Source organism: Lissotriton vulgaris, chromosome 2_2 (assembly GCF_964263255.1).
Source record: "Lissotriton vulgaris chromosome 2_2, aLisVul1.2, whole genome shotgun sequence".
Classification (NCBI taxonomy): Eukaryota; Metazoa; Chordata; class Amphibia; order Caudata; family Salamandridae; genus Lissotriton; species Lissotriton vulgaris.
Genome location: NC_141688.1, coordinates 244761590 through 244783195, shown reverse-complemented (window position 1 = coordinate 244783195; position 21606 = coordinate 244761590).

Sequence of the window (21606 nt, the reverse complement as noted above, 5' to 3'; positions counted from 1 at the left end):
TGGCTGATCATTCAGCTGGGGTAATTTGGTGTAATCACCTCTTACTTACGTATAGTATCCTTATATCTAACCTTAAACTGGACACATGTTAACCTGTAAGCCATTCCTATGGAAGGCCCCTGCAATCCTGGGGGCAGAGTGCGTGGTTACATGTGAGATGGTGCTCTAGCATGAGCTGAGCCTGTCTGCAGCTGTCGGGAACCACTCCCTAAGCTGTTCTGGGATATTGCCATACCATATACTCTTAAGTGCATTATAATCCTCGCGGTTATATGCTATCTTTGGTTTGGCTTTATCAAAACATGTCGAGTAAGGTGTCATACGAATTGGAATACTATCCCCTCGACAGCTCTGTCGATGGGGATAGCATTCCACCCTTCTAGAGGGACACGACATGTGTGTAGCCTTAACCCCGGCTAAAGTTAACCAGAGCCTCAGCATCACAAAATGGATGCTGCCACCACAGACACGAGTCTGGCCTCCTGCTGCTGACCGAAACTCGGCAAATGGTGGCCTGGACAAAGGGTTTCCTGCCTGGGGAGGTGCGAGCACCACCCCAGACAGGGTTTTGTGTATTGGGTAGGACAGGGCTGAAAAGAAACAGACATGCCCGGGGCACACAAGGTGTCCCCGTGCATAAGCCAGTCCAAACCGGTCCTGGGACTTTCCAGACCCAGGCCTGGCGACGAGCTGGACAAAGGAAAGGGGGTGTAACCGCCCCCCTTCCTGGTTCCTCCCAGAGGAGGGACCTAGTAGGTGATCCACCCCTCAGATTGGGAATAAGAGTGGGAGCAGTGCCATTGCACAGCAGATCATCCTGAATCAACTTTAAACAAAGAAGAAGACTGGACTTCGACATTCTGCTGCTCAGAAGACTGAAGAGAATCTCCCTTGTGGCCTAGGAGTGGCCACCCTGTGAACACAGGCACCAACCAGCAACTCAACATCTGCTTTGCCGCCGCCTCCCGCCAGAGCCAGAGCCCAGAGCCCGACAAGAACTAGACTCCCAGACCTCTCACAGCCCGATCCACAGTCCCTGCAAAGAAGGGACCCGTGGAAGCACCGAGTGACGTGGGGCCGGACCTCTTGGAAGACTCTCAAAAATCTGACTGCGCAGCATCTGACGCATCCTCAACGTTGTGCTTTGGGGACTGAGAACCCCCACCACCGAGCAGCCCTTGCACCGAAGATCAGCCCCCCAGCATCTCCACGATCTGCGTGGGGCCCTTTTGCATTGTGCTACTCGACGCGCCATCCCGGCCACTAGCCACGCAGCCAGCGGCCATCTTGGCGACGAAACCGACAACTTACACTGCGGGTCTGGTTGCTCCAGACTTGCCCAAGCTCCTGTGAAAAGGAGCACTCGCTCTGACCTTGCTGGTCCGAGTGTTAAGCATCTTTCAATTCCTGCGTGGCTTGCATTAGCCAAGGCCTGTTTGCTCCGATCAGGTCGCCAACACCACCAACAGCGAGAAGCCTGCGTGGGACAGCTCGTGACCGAATCCTGGACGTCCTCGACCCCCAGTGTCCACGTGGCTGCAGAGAGAAGCTACACCTCAACGCCTGGTTGCACCCGACATCGCCTGGTTCCAATCTGGTTCCATGGTAGTCACTGGCTAGTGACTTTGAACATTGTCCCCTCTGCTTTCAGGTCTTCACATCTTCAGATCCATCCTTGGATCCACCGGAACTCTTCACATCGAGCCGCCTGCAGCATCTTCAGCTCCAAGCACCATTGACCAGCGTGACGAAACCCGACACTACTTCGACCCTGTGCACCCGCTTCCTGTGGGTGAGGTAACTCAGCTCCGCTGGTGTTCCTACACTGGTACACATCTCAAGGGCCTGTGTCTTAAGTTTCAGCATTCTAGGTCACTCGGAAGGTTCCGAACTATCTAACTTTGTACTTTTTACGCACCATAGACTTTACATTGAGAAGTGCGTGCACTTTAGACACTGCACCCGAGTCCCGCGGGCCTTTCCCGACTTAGTCACTGCTAGTCTCGAATAGCTCCAGCGATTCCCAAGGCCCTAGGCCTGCTTCCTCTCTGATTGGTATCTCTTATACCACTTTCTTAGTATATGGTTTAGGTGGCCCCTAGGGCTCATCCATATTGTGCAACTTTTGTGTATTTTAAACTGTCTTGTGATTTAACGCTTGTGCTTCTGTGCTCATAAAGAGTCCAGGGGATTTTATAGTTAATAAATCAATATATATTTTCAATATATATCTGTGTGGTGTCCCTTTCATTTGGTATTCAAGGGGGTTGTGTATGGTAATACAGCTGGCTTCACATGCCTTTCAGAGTTTAGCCTAAGACTGCTTTGTCCACGTTACCACTAGGATAACTGGTCTACGAGGTTGAATTACAACCAATCATCATAAGGGTTGCTTGGCATGGTACAAAGTGATCACTAAGAATTAGTGAGTATTATATACCAGGCCAGCTTCTCACATTGGTGAGCAGCGGATTGGGATCTGAGCTTGCTGTTGTTTTACCATTACAATCTTTGAGATTATCATTTGAAAGATCATACAGGTACCTGCTAGGTACATATAAAACAAGACTAGTATACTTAAGTTCTACTGAACTTAGTTGTTGTAGAGCAAAGGGAGTAGCACACCCTGACTACAACTACTAGATAGGTTTAGTAGGTAAACACCAGTGTAGGTAGATTGCAACACATCCACCCACACTAGAGCAATGTCTGGAGCAGAGGGTTCCACTGGGAACATCCCTGTTGAGAGTGACCCTCCAAGGGCACCATCCAAATTTGCTATTTTCTCCTTTAAGGAACTAAGACAGCTTTGTGTCTTAAGGGGTCTGAAGACAGGGCCTTCCCCTACTACAGACCACCTAAGAGAGCTCTTAGACCAGTCTGAGACCCTAAAGCCCTCTAAGGCAGACCCCACAGGGAATGCTGATGGAGGCCATCCTTCAGAGGATGACACTGTAGACACCCCTGTCCCTATCATCCTGGTAGATGAGGAAGCCCCCATCACTGGAGCTCCTCAGGTAGATGAGGAGGAAGAGGAAGAGGAAGAAGAGACAGAAGGGGGAGCAGTGAGTCAGATGATGACAGAAATAGTCAGGTGCTGGTCAGTAGACTGAACCAGGCTAACTTAAGCCTATTTGGGACTGAATCTAGTAACAACCCATTCAGACCCCCAGGTGGACTTAACCAGAAGCCTAGGAGGAGAAGGACTCACTCAGGGGACTCTAACAACTCCCATGCTTCTAGAGGTTCTCATGGTCACTCCAGAAGGGAGATGACTAGCCCTCAGAGAAGGGAACATGAGGCCAAAATGGGAGAGGCTGAATAGAGGATCCAGAGACAAGAATTAGAAGTTGCCCTGGCCCAAGAGAAACTTGCTAGAGCAAGACAGCCTAGAGAGAGTGGATTAGGATCCACTGGTGGCAGCACTATCCAGAAGGATAAAGACAGGTCCTTTGATACAAGAAACCTGAGTAAGATTGTGCCCCCCTGCAAAGCTGGGGATGACATCCACAAATGGATGACGGCCCTTGAGAGAGCCTGCATGGTACAGCAGATCCCTCAAGAGCAGTGGGCAGCGATCCTGTGGCTCTCCTTTGAAGGTAGAGGCAGGGACAGACTCCTCACAGTTAGTGATGAGGATTCTAGAAACTACATGGTCCTGAAGAGTGCTCTGATTGATGGGTTAGGCTTAACCACTGAACAGTACAGGTTAATGTTCAGAGATACCCAGAAGACACAGACTCAGGACTGGTCTGAATTTGTTGAATGTGCCACTAAGGCTCTGGAGGGCTGGTTGCTGGGAAGTAAGGTTACTGACTATACAGGATTGTATAATTTAATTATGAGAGAGCAAATCTTAAGTAATTGTCAAAATCAGCTTCTACGTCAGCACCTGGTTGACTCTGATCTGACCTCCCCACAAGAATTGGGTAGGAGGGAAGACAAATGGGTCAGAACCAGGATCAGGCCTAAGAACCAGGGTGGTGACCAAAAGAAAGAGACTACCAAGCCTCAAGAGAAGGGTGGGGATAAAAGTAAGGAAAAGACTTCCCCAGGGCCCCAAAACTCCAAGAATGGGGGTGGGTCCCAAGACACTTCTACAACCCAGAAAAAGCCTTATTGTCATACCTGTAAACAGGTGGGGCATTACAAAACAGATAGCTGTTGTCCCAAGAATGGCAATAAAGAGAATATACCTCCAGGTAAGTCTCTAACACCTCCTGTCACTGTTAGCAGTGGTCCCCCAGGTGGTGGGAGCACCCCCAAGAATTTGGGTGGGTTTACTTTTGGAGGACAGGTGGACTCTGGCCTATCCAGGTCCCCTAACTCAGATACTCTTGTCTATGAGACTGGCATGGGGTTTGCCAATTTCACAGCTTGCCCAAACACTTTGAGCAAGTATAGACAGGAGCCCCTCATCAATGGCTTGAAAGTTGAGGCCTTCAGAGACACAGGGGCTAGCATCACCACGGTGGCTGAATGTCTAGTCCCCTCAAGGCAACTTTTACCTGATGCCAGATATCAGGTGACAAACATTGATGGCATAGAAACCAATCATCCCTTGGCAGTAGTTAATCTTAGCTGGGGAGGTGTCACTGGCCCAAAGAGAGTGACAGTGTCAGCAAACTTGCCTGTAGATTGCCTACTGGGTAATGATTTGAAAATCTCAGCCTGGGCTGAGGTTGAACAGCAAACCCATTCTAGAATGGTAAATCTCCATGGAAAGGTTAGTGGGGCTGTGATGGCTACAGCCCCAATCCAAGATGTCCTTCCTGAAAAGGTTGGGAGGGCTGGCCAAACCTCAGCCCCATCTTTAACTAACTTCCCTCCTGAAAAGAGTAGCAGGGCTGTACTAGTAACAGCCCATACCCAAACTGAGTCTCCTCCTGAAAAGGTTGGTGGGGCTGTGATGGCCACAGCCCAAACTCGAACTGATACATGGGTAGTGAAGCCTGAAATGATGGATCACTCAACCCAAACAGAGAGCATTGAGGAGGAAGAGAAATCTCCCTCCCACCAGACTTTAGGAAAGGATCAGCCTCCTCAGGGAACTGATCTTACCCCTGATGAAGGAACTGTCCCAGAAGTTGTTAGGCCTGGCCTGGCAGAGCCTCTGATGGCAGTGGACCCTTCTCAGGTGGGACCCAGTCTGAAGCAGGTAACCTGCCCCTCTCTAGCTTGCCTTACTCAGCCTAGGGCTGCAGAGGACAAGAACGACAGTGAGACCCAAGGGGGCCCCAGTCAAATAAAGCACCCCATCAACAGATTAGGGGCACCAAAACTAGTAGCCTTAGTGAGGTGCAAACTTTAAAAACTCCTGAGGGATCCCCCTTAAAAGTAGTTAGGGACCTCCCCCAGATGGATATTGTTGGGCACAGCCAAACCTGGGACCCTAAGGGCCCAAACCTGAACTGTCCCTCCAGTAAGCCAAACAGAGGAACCCAGCCTCCAGCTTTAGGTAGCCAGAGGTTGACCCTGAGAGCACAGTGCAACTCAGTCAAAGAAAGAAAGGCACACATGGTGGAGAGTGATTGGAGGAAGCTGAGTCCTACAGAGGAATCTCACTTCAGTACTCCATCCCAACACCAGCCTTTAACTTTGCAAAGACACGCCACAGGTAGAGATTCCCTATGGTGGAGACCCTCAGATACCCTTAGGGCAGCGGTCTTCAATCTGTGGGGCGCGACCCCCAGGGGGTCGTGGGGTTCTGGGAAGGGGGTCGCAGATTCTGCAGAGTGCAGTTCCAGGCATTGGGCTGATCGAGGGTGCTCACGGCGGAGGCCTAATTCACACCGAGGTGTGAAAAACATCAACGCCTCATTAACAAGTAAAAAGTATTTTAAAGACCTGTCAAGTACTTGGGCGTGACTGTGTGTGTGTCCCAGCTGGGCTCACATACACGAGCTGGGGGGAGCTGGGAGGAGCTGGGGTGGTGGGGTGGGGGGGGGGCTGGGGAGTGGCTGTAGTGTAGCCACTCCCCAGCCCCCCCCCCACCCCTCAATGGATGTTGCGCACCTGGAGCTGTGGGTCCCGTGACACGTCCCCCGCCCCAAGCAGGGAGACACAGAGATGTCCTCCCATGAGCAGGAAAGAAGAAGGAAGACGACGCAGAGAGATACTGATTACCCCCCCCCCCCCATGAGAGAGGCACAGAAAAGGTGGGTGGATGAATGATGGGTGGATGGATGGATGAAAGGCTGAAGGATGGATGAATGTGTGAAAAGGTGGGTGGATGAATGATGAGTGGATGGATGGATGAAAGGCTGAAGGATGGATGGATGTGTGAAAAGGTGGGTGGATGAATGATGAGTGGATGGATGAATGAAAGGGTGGATGGATGAATGATGGATGTATGGATGGAAGATGAAAGGGTGGATGGATGAAGGATAGATGTATGGATGGAAGAATGAAAGGGTGGACGGATGAAGGATGGATGGATGAAAGGGTGGATGGATGAATGATGGATGGATGTGTAAAAAGATGGGTGGATGAATGATGGGTGAATGGATGGATGGATGGATGAAAGGGTAGATGATGAATGATGGATGTATGGATGGAAGGATGAAAGGGTGGGTGGATGAAGGATAGATTGGTGAAGGATAGATGTATGGATGGAAGGATGAAAGGGTGGACAGATGAAGGATGTATGGATAGATGTGTGAAAAGGTGGGGGGATGAATGATGGGTAGATGGATGGATGAAAGGGTGGGTGGGTGGATGGATGGATGAAAGGGTGGATCGATGAAGGATGGATGTATGGATGGGAGGATGAAAGGGTGGATGGATGAAGGATGGATGTATGGATGGGAAGATGAAGGGGTGGATGGATGTATGAATGGATAAAAGGTTGCATGGATGAATGATGGATGTGTGAAAAGGTGGGTGGATGAATAATGGGTGGATGGAAGGAAGGGTGGATGGGTAAAGGATGGATGGAAGGATGAAAGGGTGGAAGGATGAAGGATGGATGTATGGATGGAAGGATGAAAGGGTGGATGGATGGATGTGTGAAAGTGTGGGTGGATGAATGATGGAGGGATGTGATGAGGTCTAACAGGCGCATTTATGGCTGTCAAAAGTTTATGATGAGGAGTACCAGTTTCTAGAAACTTTTGTCGGAAGGGGGTCCTTACGCCTAAAAAGGTTTTACAAGGGGGTCTGGGCATCAAAAAGTTTGAAGACCTCTGCCTTAGGGTGAGGGATTGCTTAGTGGAGCATGGGACAGGGGGTTACCAAGCCAGAGCTGGTACTTCCTTATATGGCCACTTAGGCAATATAGGCTTACCTGGTCAAGGATAGCCTTATCTCCTTTCGTTTGGGGGGGGGGGGGGTTATGTAGGAAGGTGGATATCTGACTATGGTTACCCCCAAACTTTTTGCCTGGTGTTTAGCTGGTTTTTGACATAGTTGGCCTGGGATCCTGCTATTCAGGGCCCCAGGCTGAATGCTCTCTCCTTAAAATGGACTCCATGTACTAGGTGCATAACATAATTGGAATTGGTTCACCTTATAGGCCCCTGTAACAGTGTACCATAGGTACCCAGGGCATAGGTGCATCCAAGGCCTACCAGGGGCTGCAGCATGTATTATGCCACCCCTGGCCTGGCCTCCATATTTGACACAACTGGCTGATCATTCAGCTGGGGTAAGTTGGTGTAATCACCTCTTACTTAGGTATAATATCCCTATATTTGACCTTAAACTGGACACATGTTAACCTGTAAGCCATTCCTATGGAAGGCCCCTGCAATCCTGGGGGCAGAGTGCGTGGTTACATGTGAGATGGTGCTCTAGCATGAGCTGAGCCTGTCTGCAGCTGTCGGGAACCACTCCCTAAGCTGTTCTGGGATATTGCCATACCATATACTCTTAAGTGCATTATAATCCTCGCGGTTATATGCTATCTTTGGTTTGGCTTTATCAAAACATGTCGAGTAAGGTGTCATACGAATTGGAATACTATCCCCTCGACAGTTCTGTCGACGGGGATAGCATTCCACCCTTCTAGAGGGACACGACATGTGTGTAGCCTTAACCCCGGTTAAAGTTAACCAGAGCCTCAGCATCACAAAATGGATGCTGCCACCACAGACATGAGTCTGGCCTCCTGCTGCTGACCGAAACTCGGAAAATGGTGGCCTGGACAAAGGGTTTCCTGCCTGGGGAGGTGCGAGCACCACCCCAGACAGGGTTTTGTGTATTGGGTAGGACAGGGCTGAAAAGAAACAGACATGCCCGGGGCACACAAGGTGTCCCCGTGCATAAGCCAGTCCAAACCGGTCCTGGGACTTTCCAGACCCAGGCCTGGCGAGGAGCTGGACAAAGGAAAGGGGGTGTAACCGCCCCCCTTCCTGGTTCCTCCCAGAGGAGGGACCTAGTAGGTGATCCACCCCTCAGATTGGGAATCAGAGTGGGAGCAGTGCCATTGCACAGCAGATCATCCTGAATCAACTTTAAACAAAGAAGAAGACTGGACTTCGACATTCTGCTGCTCAGAAGACTGAAGAGAATCTCCCTTGTGGCCTAGGAGTGGCCACCCTGTGAACACAGGCACCAACCAGCAACTCGACGTCTGCTTTGCCGCCGCCTCCCGCCAGAGCCCGACAAGAACCAGACTCCCAGACCTCTCACAGCCCGATCCCCAGTCCCTGCAAAGAAGGGACCCGTGGAGGCACCGAGTGACGTGGGACCGGACCTCTTGGAAGACACTCGAAAAAGCTGACAGCGCAGCACCTGAGGCATCCTCGAAGTTGTGCTTTGGGGACTGAGAACCCCCACCACCGAGCAGCCCTTGCACCGAAGATCAGCCCCCCAGCATCTCCACGATCTGCGTGGGGCCCTTTTGCATTGTGCTACTCGGCGCGCCATCCCGGCCACTAGCCACGCGGCCAGCGGCCATCTTGGCGACAAAACCGACAACTTACACCACAGGTCTGGTTGCTCCAGACTTGCCCAAGCTCCTGTGAAAAGGAGCACTCACTCTGACCTTGCTGGTCCGAGTGTTAAGCATCTTTTGATTCCTGCGTGGCTTGCATTAGCCAAGGCCTGTTTGCTCCGATCAGGTCGCCGACACCGCCAACAGTGAGAAGCCTGCGTGGGACAGCTCGTGACCGACTCCTGGACGTTCTCGACCCCCGGTGTCCACGTGGCTGCAGAGAGAAGCTACACCTCAACGCCTGGTTGCACCCGACATCGCCTGGTTCCAATCTGGTTCCACGGTAGTCACTGGCTAGGGACTTTGAACATTGTCCCCTCTGCTTTCAGGTCTTCACATCTTCGGATCCATCCTTGGATCCACCGGAACTCTTCACATCGAGCCGCCTGCAGCATCTTCAGCTCCAAGCACCATCGACCAGCGTGACGAAACCCGACACTACTTCGACCCTGTGCACCCGCTTCCTGTGGGTGAGGTAACTCAGCTCCGCCGGTGTTCCTACACTGGTACACATCTCAAGGGCCTGTGTCTTAAGTTTCAGTGTTCTAGGTCACTCGGAAGGTTCCAAACTATCTAACTTTGTACTTTTTACGCACCATAGACTTTACATTGAGAAGTGCGTGCACTGTAGACACTGCACCCGAGTTCCGCAGGCCTTTCCCGACTTAGTCACTGCTAGTCTCGAATAGCTCCAGCGATTCCCAAGGCCCTAGGCCTGCTTCCTTTCTGATTGGTATCTCTTATACCACTTTCTTAGTATATGGTTTAGGTGGCCCCTAGGGCTCATCCATATTGTGCAACTTTTGTGTATTTTAAACTGTCTTGTGATTTAACGCTTGTGCTTCTGTGCTCATAAAGAGTCCAGGGGATTTTATAGTTAATAAATCAATATATATTTTCAATATATATCTGTGTGGTGTCCCTTTCATTTGGTATTCAAGGGGGTTGTGTATGGTAATACAGCTGGCTTCACATGCCTTTCAGAGTTTAGCCTAAGACTGCTTTGTCCACGTTACCACTAGGATAACTGGTCTACGAGGTTGAATTACAACCAATCATCATAAGGGTTGCTTGGCATGGTACAAAGTGATCACTAAGAATTAGTGAGCCTTATATACCAGGCCAGCTTCTCACACTCCCTTGCTGAAATTCAGATCAGGTATTACAACTGACTTTTGGCAGGGCCAGTTGAAGATGTGGGTGGAGCAAATAGAGTGATTAGGTGGAGCCAGTGGAGGAAGTGGGTGCAGCCATAGAAAAGTAGGTGTGGTCTCCGACAAACATCTGAGCACCTGCACTTCATATTATACAAATTAAGCACTGCCCCCACACCTAAATGTAAATGTAAATGTATTTGAGCTTATATAGCGCACAGCTACCCACAAAGGGTTTCCCGGCGCTTGCTTAGGGAACCCGTCCTGGTATTCCCCTGTGTTTAATTTGAATTAGCCCCGGGGGTGGCGGTCCCCGGGGCTAGGGGGACCTGAGAGCCCTCCCACCCAATTTTACTAAGCCCCGGGGGGTGGCGGTCCCTGGGGCTGGGGGGCCTGAGAGCCCCACTACATAAGTTTTAAAAGCCCTGGGGGGTGGCAGTTCCTGGGGCAGGGGCGGCCTGAGAGCCCCCCATCCATGTGAAAGCAGCACCAGGGGGTGGCGGTCCCCGGGGCGGTGGGAGAGCCCCATGAGCCCCCGCATATATTAAATTAGACCCCCCGGGTGGCAGTCCCCAGGGCTGTGGGGGGCCCCATTAGACCCCCGCATATATAAGAGCCCCTGGTGGCAGTCCCCAGGGCGGTGTGGGAGGGATTGGGACCCTCACACTATTTTTTTCGTAATGCCCCCGAGATTTGGCCCACCCGGGGGCAAATTACCATCTTTAGCGCGGGAGACCGTGTTTCTATTTTTTTATATCGGTAGGATGCGCGGATTCTATGCGCATCCCGCCAATAAAAATAAATTATTGTTGGGACCCCCTGAGCAGGCCAAGGGGGTCAGGGCGTGTCTACTCTGTGGCAGGGTATACGTAGGCTGCGCTTAGGGTATGCGGATAGGTATGCGATCCACCGCTACCATAGATATATAAATGACTATAACTGTCATATTCTCACGAACTACTGAACGGATTCACACCAAATAAGCAAAAGGCATGAGTCTGAACCAAGGACTACCTCTTGGCCAAATTTGGTGTAATTCCGTTCAGCAGTTTGGGCTATAGCTGCGGCTAAAGATCATATGGGAAATTGCATGGGGAAAACGTGTTTTGAGACCCCCCTTTTTTCTTGGCCCGGGTTGATGAATCGTTGTGAAACTTTCAGGATCGGAGCAGACCGGAGCTGGCCAAAAGTTTGGAAAATTTCGTGCAGATTCATCAATCGGCGCCAAAGTGATTTCAAATAGAATGTTGCGGATTTCCTATGGATAATAGGTCCCAACTATAACTACCTACTGGCGACCGCCAGTAGGTAATATATATATATATATTACCTAGTGGCGGTTGCCAGTAGATAGCTACCTACTGGCGGCCGGCAGTAGGTAATATATATATATATATATATATATATAGTAGGTAGCAATAGTTAGGACCTAGTTTCCATAGGAAATCCGCAACATGCTATTTGGAATAACTTTGGTGCCGGTCAACGAATCTGCGTGAAATTCTCCAAACTTTGGTGTGCTCCACTCCTTCCCTGATAGTTTGGGAGTGATTCGTCAAGCGGGGGCCCAGAAAAAAGGGGGTCCCAAAACGTGTTTTCCCCATGCAATTTTCCATAGGGACCTTTAAGTGAGGCTACAGCCCGAACTGCTGAACGGAATGACAACAAATTTGACAAAAAGGTAGAGTTCGGTTCGCAGATTACGCTTTTTGTTAAATGGTATAAATCCGTTCAGTAGTTTCTTAGAAAATCAAAAGTAAAATCATAGATATTTCTATAGACGAAGTACCGTACGCGTACAGTACGCACACCTTCCCGAGCACAAGCTTTATGCTAATTGGCTGTCAGCACTCCAAACCAGGAGGTGTTGGCAGCCATCTTGTGCCTCGGTAGAACCGAGGCACAAGAAAGCAGCAAAAGAAATGCGAAAAACATGCAAAGGGGGCAGGGTAGAAACACCCTGACCCTCTAGGCCTGCTCAGGGGGTCCCACAAGGAGCCCAAGGCCCCCCAATTTTTTTTTTTTTAATTGTCTCATTATTACATCGTCCTGTACAGCTGTGTGGCACCTGTGGTCCCTCTGCATGTGGTCCCGTAACAACCCTATGCTCTCCCACTATTACACATTCTGATGTCACAAGTCTCATTATTACAGTAGTCTGCACAGCTGTGTGGCCCCTGTGGTCCGAAGGCATGAGTTCCTGTAGCAACCCCTGGTCTCCCATTACACAATCTGATGTCACAAGTCTCATTATTACAGCTACCGGCACAGCTGTATGGCCCCTCTGTTACGTAGCAAACCCTCTGCTCTCCCACTATTACACAATCTGATGTCACAAGTCTCATTATTACAGCGGCCTGCACAGCTCTCTAGCCCTTGTGGTCCCACTGTCTAAGGTCCCGTAGTATGCCTCTGTTCTACCACTATTACACAATCTGATGTCACAAGTCTTCTTATTACAGCGGCCTGCACAGCTCTCTAGCCCTTGTGGTCCCACTGTCTAAGGTCCAGTAGCAACCCTCTGCTCTGCTACTATTACATAATCTGATGTCACAAGTCTCATTATTACAGCGTCCTGCACAGCTGTGTGGCATCTATGGTCCCATGGCCTGAGGTCCCGTAGCAACCCTCTGCTCTCCCACTATTACATAATCTGATGTCACAAGTCTCATTATTACAGTGGCCTGCACAGCTGTGTGGCCCCTGTGTAGGTACGCATACCTTGTGGAAAAATAACCCCAGTCTGCATTTTTTTCTAATTAGCCCCCGGGGGACCAAATCCCGGGGGCTTTATAATAAAAAGTGTGGGGGGGCCCCAATCCCCCCCACACTGCCCCGGGTGCCGCCATCTCCCCGGGAAAAGTAAGTATAATAGCTGTGGGCACACAGCCCCCCCATAGCCCCAGGGATTACCACCCCCGGGTCTTGGATATGAATGATGGGGGTCCTCTAAGGCCCCCCAGCCTTGGGGACCGCTACCCCCCGGGGCTTCGTTTTACATTAAAAAAATGTTTAAACCTGTGTGGGGGGGCTCAAGCCCCCCCACATGCCCCAGGGACGGCCACCTCCCCGGGGCACTAATATTTTAAATAGGGGGGTCCATGACAGTCCCCCCAGCCCTGAGGACCACCACCCCCTGGGGCTTTTAACTGGTGGGGGCCCCCCTCCTGGAGCCCTTGATGGCCCTGGGGACCGCCACTCCCCGGGACCGGCTCCTGCAGTGTCCCGGGCTGCCTACCCCCAGGACACTGCTGTTTGCTATGGTAGGGTGGGAGCCTCGCGGTTGAAGAGGGGGAACGAATTCCCCTTGCATACTGGGGGTCCCTGGGGGTCAACATGCCCACCAGGAACCTCCAGGGGGCTGCATTGCAGAGAGGTGTAAAAAGGGGCCTGGCCCCATTACACCTCTCTGCAACGCAGCCCCCTGGCACATACTGGAGATTCCTGGTGGGCTAGTTGCCCCCCATGGAGCCCTAGTATGCAAGAGGAATTAGTTCCTCCTCTGCAAATGTGCCAGGGGGCTGCGTTGCCGAGAGGTGTAAAAAGGGGCATGGTCTCACTACACCTCTCTGCAATGCAGCCCCCTGGCACATATTGGAGGTTCCGGGTTGGCTAGTTCGCCCCCAGGGACCCCAATATGCAAGGGGAATTAAGGCCAGATGTAGGTAAATAGCATTTACCAATTCAAAAAATACAGAATTTTACCTATTCGGTATTTTCGAATCGGTAAATGCTACGTAGATAAAAATTCGGTAATATTTACCGAACCGTTAAGATTTGGTATTTACCGATTCGGTAATTGCCATTCATTCCTGTGGGCCTGGAGGCCCATTGGAATGAATGTCAATTACTGAATCGGTAAATACCGATTCAGTAAAATAGGGAAAGAGTCAAGGGTGGCAGGGTGGTACTTTCACACCCTGTTGCACCCCTGATTAGTGTTTGTGTGCACATGTGTTATACATACATGCCCTTAGGGCATGTATGTCTGCCACAAGGCACCGGTGTGAATGCACAGATTTGCATTTACAGAGGTATTCCTTATTTACCACCAACTAATAGTTGGTGGTAAATAATGAATCCTAAAAGCACAGAAGCACTGTTCAGAGTGCTTCCTACATGTCATTTACAGATTCTGTAAATACCGAATCGGTAAATACCGATTCGGTATTTACTGAATCGTAAATAGGCCACCTACATCACAAAAGCCTGACCTTTCGCCTGGGAGCCCAGAGTTGCCGCACTCAGCCCGCCCTTAACCCTTGTGGGTTCCGCCATTACCTGCAGCTGCCCGCCGCACCCGCTCCACGGGTGCCGCTTCGCAGGTCGAGGCGAGGGGAAGGCGCTGACGAGCATCCAACCGGCTGCTGTGGGAGAGCGCTAGCAGGGACTCAGAAGACCAGGAGTCCCTGCGCTGCACAGGTGTGCACGGCCGCCCCACAGCGAGACACGCCCACCCTGCCTGCAACTCCCCCTATCTAACATCACGCCGTACGCTCAGCGGGACGCGAGCGGGACACCGAGCGAAGCCCGAGCAAAGGGCGGGAAGTCTGTGGCAGTCAGGGGCTGACAGAGGCTGGGCTGGGCCAGGTCCCTAACACCATCTACACTGGTCCTGAAAGGTACTGTGACATTGCAAGAGGGTAAAACCCCAATCATGTCTACTCGCTCTGGGAAACTGCTCAGAGCTGGGGGCGAAGGGGTTGGGGGAATCCAACGATAGGAACTATGGATAGGTTTATAACCAGAGTAGCGGCAGTCATAGAGAAGGAGATTGCGATGACGGAACGTCGCCTCTCCGGGGATCTCCTACCAGTTAGACGATCCTCTCTTGGCTCTGCGGACAAAGCCTTGTCACCTCTCGCAATTATGGCTCCAGCCCCACTTATTATAGAAGCGCCTGAGCATCCCCGGTTGTCTGAAATAGGCGAAAGCATAGACAGGTTAGAGAAATTAGTAGCACAGTTAACACCAGGTGTTGCCAGTGACGAGACTGTGGGAGGGTGCGTTCTACCTTTACTTTCTCCTGTTACCAGTCAAAACTCCCCGTTGCCAGACCCTGCTCCTCCTGTTGGTCTCTCATTGCCCTGCGTGTTTCAGGGTGTTCCGAAACAAGCCAAGAGGAAAAGGGTTGTGAGTGCACGTAAAGGTAGCCATCCCATATTCTGTAAGAGCCCCAGGAAGCAAGGGTTAAGGTCCACGGGAGCAAAATTAGGTAATGGTCAGAGCCCAGAGCATTTGGATGGGTTAAAAGAGTCTCCGTCCAAGGAAATGGGACTTGATACTAACGACAAGCCACCTCCTATTCAAGTCCCAGTTTGCCTGGACCAAATCATTGATTCGCTCAAACACTCTCTGATACCGCTTATAGATCAAATCAAGAGGGTAGAGGCCAGAGTAAATAGTCTTGAGTCGACACTTGACAACTTCTTCTCACTCAAGACTCTGATTAAACATCGGACTAGGAATAGTGAGGACCCCACACGTGGTAGTTTGGGAAAAGGAGCATCAGCTGTTGCTGCTCCGGTACAGGATCCAGTTCCGCAAAAGGCGGCTTCCCCAATAGCACCAAGTGTGGCCCCAACTCTTACTACCACTGCCCCACCTATGCCCAAATCAGGTCCCGCCCAACATCCTATCCCGACTCAAAGGAACCCCACTAAGGTCTCTAATGTGCATAAGAAAGCAACGCAATCAAAGGCTCCAGCGGGTGGCTGTAATTCTAAACCTAAGCATTCACCCCTAAACAGTGCCAAGACTAAGGGAAACGGGGCAGCCTTGTTAGTAAAACCTGTCAAAAGCCATTCGGCAGTGCCTGATCTAGTCGCACCCGCCTTGAAGAAACTTTCTGGCCGTCCCTATGCTGATCTCCCCCCGGACTGCCATCCTTATGTTGTTGTGCTGGTCAATGTCCCACCCTTGAAGGATAACCAACTAGAGACCCACCAGGCCTTAAAAAATAAAAGCCTTCATTGGCTAAAAACAAATAAACCACTCCCTGCGGGCGTAGACGGACTAATCCTTGGTGTCCGCAGGGTGGGTTGGGTAGGGCAAGAAGCAGTTGGAGGGAGACTGCGTTATTATCAACTTCCAGGACAACAAAGTAGCCAGATTCATCTGTAGCCAAGACCAAGCGGTGGGTGGCCCTGGAATTGGCGCAGTGGATTTGACCTATTTTTACCCGCGACCTGCTAATCACGCAATTTTATGGCCCATTATGGGGGAAACAAGCAAGGGTGCTAGTGGTGGAATACGTAGTATGTCTGCGCCCCTTTTCTATCCCCAGACCGGGTGGCCAGGTCAAAATTGTGGCCTTAGGAGCTACTGACTCGAGGTAAAGGGAGGACTGGACAGGGGGAACTGGGAGATGTCTCCACATGGTACTGCAATGTCACCTATTTCTCCCTCCCTTAATAAAACCCAAACCACACTACCGGCTACCCTGGACCCTTCGGGGGACCTAGCTTCTACTGATGCAAGGGGATCACTGCCATGCTCGGATAGGGTGGTTCCATGTCAAGAGACAGTTTCCACATGCGCTCCAGCTGTGACGGACCAAATTTTGAAGGTCTTCAGCTGGAACGTTGTTGGAATAACCAGAAAACTGGCACTGCCCGACTAGAATGCACTAGTGGAAGAGTATTCCATATGCATTTTCCAGGAGACATGGAGTAGGGAGCCAGTACATAGGGTGGGGTACTCTGCTTATGCCATCCCAGCTGTTTGCCCAGATTCGGGCAGGGGACGACCTTCGGGGGGCCTCCTTATCTGGGAAGCTTCATCCCTAAATTGCAGGGTAGTGGAAACCAAGACTAATAGCCCGGATTTGCTTAATATCACATTGAAGGATGCCAGGGGTTGTGTCGTTTTGAACATATTCAATGTCTATGCCCGAGGCACTAAGGGGGGGGAGGCAGTCTCCCACAATCGCACGGTTGGAGGATTTGTTAGGGGCAACTCCATACAAAGCCTGCACCCTGGTTGCAGGTGATGTCAACTGTACGTTCGAACCATTGGGCTCGGATGTTACCCAGGACCAGGATGAGGAGGATGGTAGGAGGGGGATACCAGTCCTAGAGCTGTCCCCGATTAAAAAGTGGTCAGAGGTGGCACTGCAGCTAAATGCCCTTAGTATAGAGTATGGCCTGAGGGCTCTAAATGGAAGGACTAGCTCGGATAAGGGGGGTGCCCACACATATAATAGGCCCAACCACACATCAAGAAATGATTACATCTTGCTTGATGTGTGTTTATGGAGCTCAGTGAGGGATATGGTAATAGTGCCTTCAGCCGAAAGTGACCACAATTTGCTGTCCCTCACTCTAGCCTCCTGGTGGTCTGTTAGTAGTGGGGGTCCTGTACCTAGCCCCACAGCTGACCTAGGCGAGTCAGAGGTATCTCTTTGCGGTAGGAGCCTGAAGTGGTCAAAACTTCTCTTGTCTGCCGGAAAACTTGAGGCTGTGTCCCAACTTCTGGCCCTAGCCCATTACAACTTAGGCACAGTCGATGGAGGCCTGGGGAAGGTATGTGAAGTATTTTGCGACCTAACTGGGGCCCTGACAAATCTGTTTACTGTGCGCCAGAGGCATATTTGGGCGAAAGAAAGGGCTAATAAAAGAGAGGGCTGGTATACCCACAACTGCAGGGAGGCGAAAAAAAACCTAGTTGAGGCAGTAAAAGCAAAATCTCAAGTTAGGGCAAGGGAGGCTAGGAAGGTCTACTCCAAGTCTATCCAGATAGCAAAGAAAGAATGGGAGGAGAAATTCTGGGCGGATTTGCTGGCTGCTAGCAAAGGTAAAGACACCAGGGGTTTTTGGAAATTGATAGGTTCCCGTAGTAGACCCGATGATACCCTGAGGACCTGTACTATTCCACCTCAGAGCTGGTTTCATCATTTTGGGGCCTTATACTCAGTGATAGAAGGGCCCCTAAATGAGCCAGCTGTATTCCCCTTTTCGATGCAGGCTAGCACCCTTGCCTTGTTCACACCGCGGGAGGTTGTGAATGCCATTAAGACCGTGGTCCCATTGAAAGCTGCTGGCCCGGATGGGCTCCCCGGGGATTTACTGCGGGCCTACCCATCTGACTGGGGTCTTATGATCTCGGCCCTCTTGAATGCCATCTTGGAGGGTGGCCCGATCCCAGAGTCGTGGAGAGGGGCAGTGGTAGTCCCCATTTACAAAAAGGGTAGTAGAGACATTCCAGGGAATTATAGGCCAATAAGCCTGATTGACTCTACACAAAAAGTAGCCGGAAAAGTTATCCTGGGGAGAATCCTTCATTGGGTGGATGAGAATCAAGTTCTATCGGACTTCCAGGCAGGCTTTCGCTCAGGAACAGGCACAATTGAGCAGGTCTTTAGGTTAACACTTCTGCATTGGAAGGTGGTGGAACTGGGCAAGGGCAGTCTCTACTTGGCCTTCATCGACTTGAAGACTGCCTTTGACCTAGTTCCCAGGGAGGAACTCTGGAGGGTTCTCCACGGTCTGGGCTTGCCTCCGTACATTTTGTTTCTCCTCACCAAACTCCACATGAACAATTTTGCCCAGGTTCGCTGGGGGAGAAATGGCGAAACAACAGATAGGATCCCGGTCTGTAGGGGTGTCAGACAGGGTTGCGTGTTAGCTCCCACACTTTTTTCCTTATATGTAAACGGTGTGGTGGAGCATCTGCTTCAGGAACCTGCGGACGCACCCTGCCTGGGGGGTGTGCGGATCCCAACATTGTTGTTCGCGGATGACACTCTCCTTATCTCAAAACCCCCCCAGGGGCTTCAGAAGTTATTGACCCGTTTTCAGGACTTTTGTGTAACCAGAGGGCTGGTGATAAACGTAGAAAAAACGAAATATTTGATACTACGCCCACCAAGGAAATTAGGTCGTCCTCCCACCTTGAACTCGGTCCCTTGGAGAAAGCATCCGAATTTGATTATTTGGGTCTACGCCTGAATGACAAAATGAACTGGTCTTCCCACATCGACAAGATGGTTCTTTGTCACAAAAGGGTAGGGGTGCTTTACTTAAGGAATTTCATGCATCTCCCAGATCCTCAGTGGTGCCCGCAATCGAGATCTACAAGGCAAGGGGGGTTACTTCTGCCCTGTATGGCGCGGAGCTATGGGGTCACTGCAATATGGATTCCCTATCCAGGGCCGAAAATAAGCTACTGAAGGACCTCTTAGCTCACCCCTCGAGCACCCCTACAGTTCCGGTGCTCCTGGATTTGGGCTGCAGAAGTATCAAAGACCAGGCCCGTCTTCGCCCATTGCTCTTATGGTCCCGCATATGGAGGGTCCCGGAACTAAAATCTTATGCCGAGGGACTATCAGAAGTAATGAACATGGGGGGCTGGAATAAGAACAAGTGGTTGAGGGACACAAACGACCTTCTGGGGGAATTGGGCCTGGGAGATTGCTGGTTCACAAAATCTGCTCCTCCAAAGGCAGTCCTCAAAAAACTATATTGGGACTGGGTCTCTTGCCAACTAATTGGGAATCCACATCATTGCAATTCGACTGCAGCGCTCCTTAGAATAAAGGATGTGGTATTATACGAACCCTACATGGACCTAATCACTATGCCAGCGGATAGGGCCCTCTACTTCAAGTTCAGAGTTGGCACTCTCCCGCTAGGGGCAACTGTATCTAAGTGGAAGTCCCATGCTCATCTATCCCCCTTTTGCGCACGCTGCCCAGCCAGGCCTGAGACGGTGGCGCATGTACTTTTTGAGTGTCCAGACTATATCCACCCAAGGAGATACTGGTTGAAACCCCTCTTCAAACGCCTGGGAACACGCATGCATTCGGTGGCTCTCCGAATTTTATTGACTGATACCTCCCCTCTTATAGTCTGTGATGTCTCCAAATTTTTAAAACGTTCCTGGTTGATACGTTGCAATAGACTGTCTATTTCGGTTTAATCCCTTTTTAGCTAACTTATTCTAGGGGGACCCCTAAAATTTTACCTTCTTAAAACGTATGACATACCTGTACTTTTTGTAATGTTGTTTTTATAATGTATGTTATGCTTGTAAGATGTCTTTGCATATCGAATAAAGCTTTCAACCAACCAACCAACAAAAGCCTATTACCAGTTGGTAACGGCCAAAATGTGTTAATTTCGGCTGTTACTGACCGGCAATAGCCTACCTGCATCTGGCCCTTAGTTCCCCATCTGCAAACGCGCCAGAGGGCTGCGTTGCAGAGAGGTGTAAAGGGGCGTGGCCTCATCACACCTCATTTCAACGCAGCACCCTGTGGCATACTGGAGGTTCCTGGTGGGCTACTTGGCCCCCAGGGACCCCCAGTATGCAAGGGGGATTAGTTGCACCTCCGCAAACGTGCCAGGGGACTGCGTTGCAGAGAGGTGTAATGAGGTCACTCCCCTTTTTACACCTCCCTGCAACGCAGGCCCCTGGTGCATACTGGAGGTTCCTGGTGGGCTAGTTGGCCCTCAGGGACCCCCAGTATGTAAGGGGACTTAATCCCCCAACTAAGAACACGCTATGCGCTGTGTTTGCACAGTCGTGAAGGTAGGGGGCGGGGCTTGAGGTGATATGAGTGCAAACCTGCCCTGTTGCGCGTTTTAAGTTAGGAAATTAATTCCTCTTCAATTTAGAGGTCCCCTAGGGTCCAACAGGTACCTACAGTAAGCGCCATGGAACTGCGTAGCAGAGTGTTGTAAAAAGGGGGCGTGCTCTCTGAACACCTCTCTGCAACACAGCTCCCTGGTGCATACTGAAGGTACCTGGTGGGCTAGTTGGTGTATGGGGGGACCTCAGGATTGAAGAGAAATTAATTCCCCAACCTAAAACGTGCCACAGGGCATGTTTGCACACACACGTACTAGATTACTCTCCCCTGAGGCGGAAAGCCGGGGGTTCTACCTTCTATTCTTTGTTGGTGACGAAAGCGGCATTTTAAAAACTGTAATTATTTTAATCAGTAGCGCTTTTAATTAGCACTGTATCACCGCGCTCTCGTGTGCAAGATTACATTGCACCGAGGCACATTCTACTCACCTTTTCCTCCCGGCGTGGCCGAATAGGGGCTAACATCGCGGGGAAAGGCGCCATCTTGGAGGGAGGAAGGGTTGGCGGTCCAGTGGCAGGACGCCTCCCGCCCTCCAGGGTACTTAAGCAGGTCAGACATTAACACTGTGTACTAGATTACTCTCCCCTGAGGCGGAAAGCCGGGGGTTCTACCGTCTATTCTTTGTTGGTGACGAAAGCGGCATTTTTAAAAATTGTAATTATTTTAAACAGTAGCGCTTTTAATTAGCACTGTATCACCGCGCTCTCGTGTGCAAGATTACATTGCACGAGGCACATTCTACTCACTTTTTCCTCCCGGCGTGGCCGAATAGGGGCTAACATCGCGGGGAAAGGCGCCATCTTGGAGGGAGGAAGGGTTGGCGGTCCAGTGGCAGGACGCCTCCCACCCTCCTCTATAGAATATAAAATGATGAGGCCATTCCGTCCGCGCAGCGGGCGGGCGCAGCGGGCGCGCCGAAGGCGCGT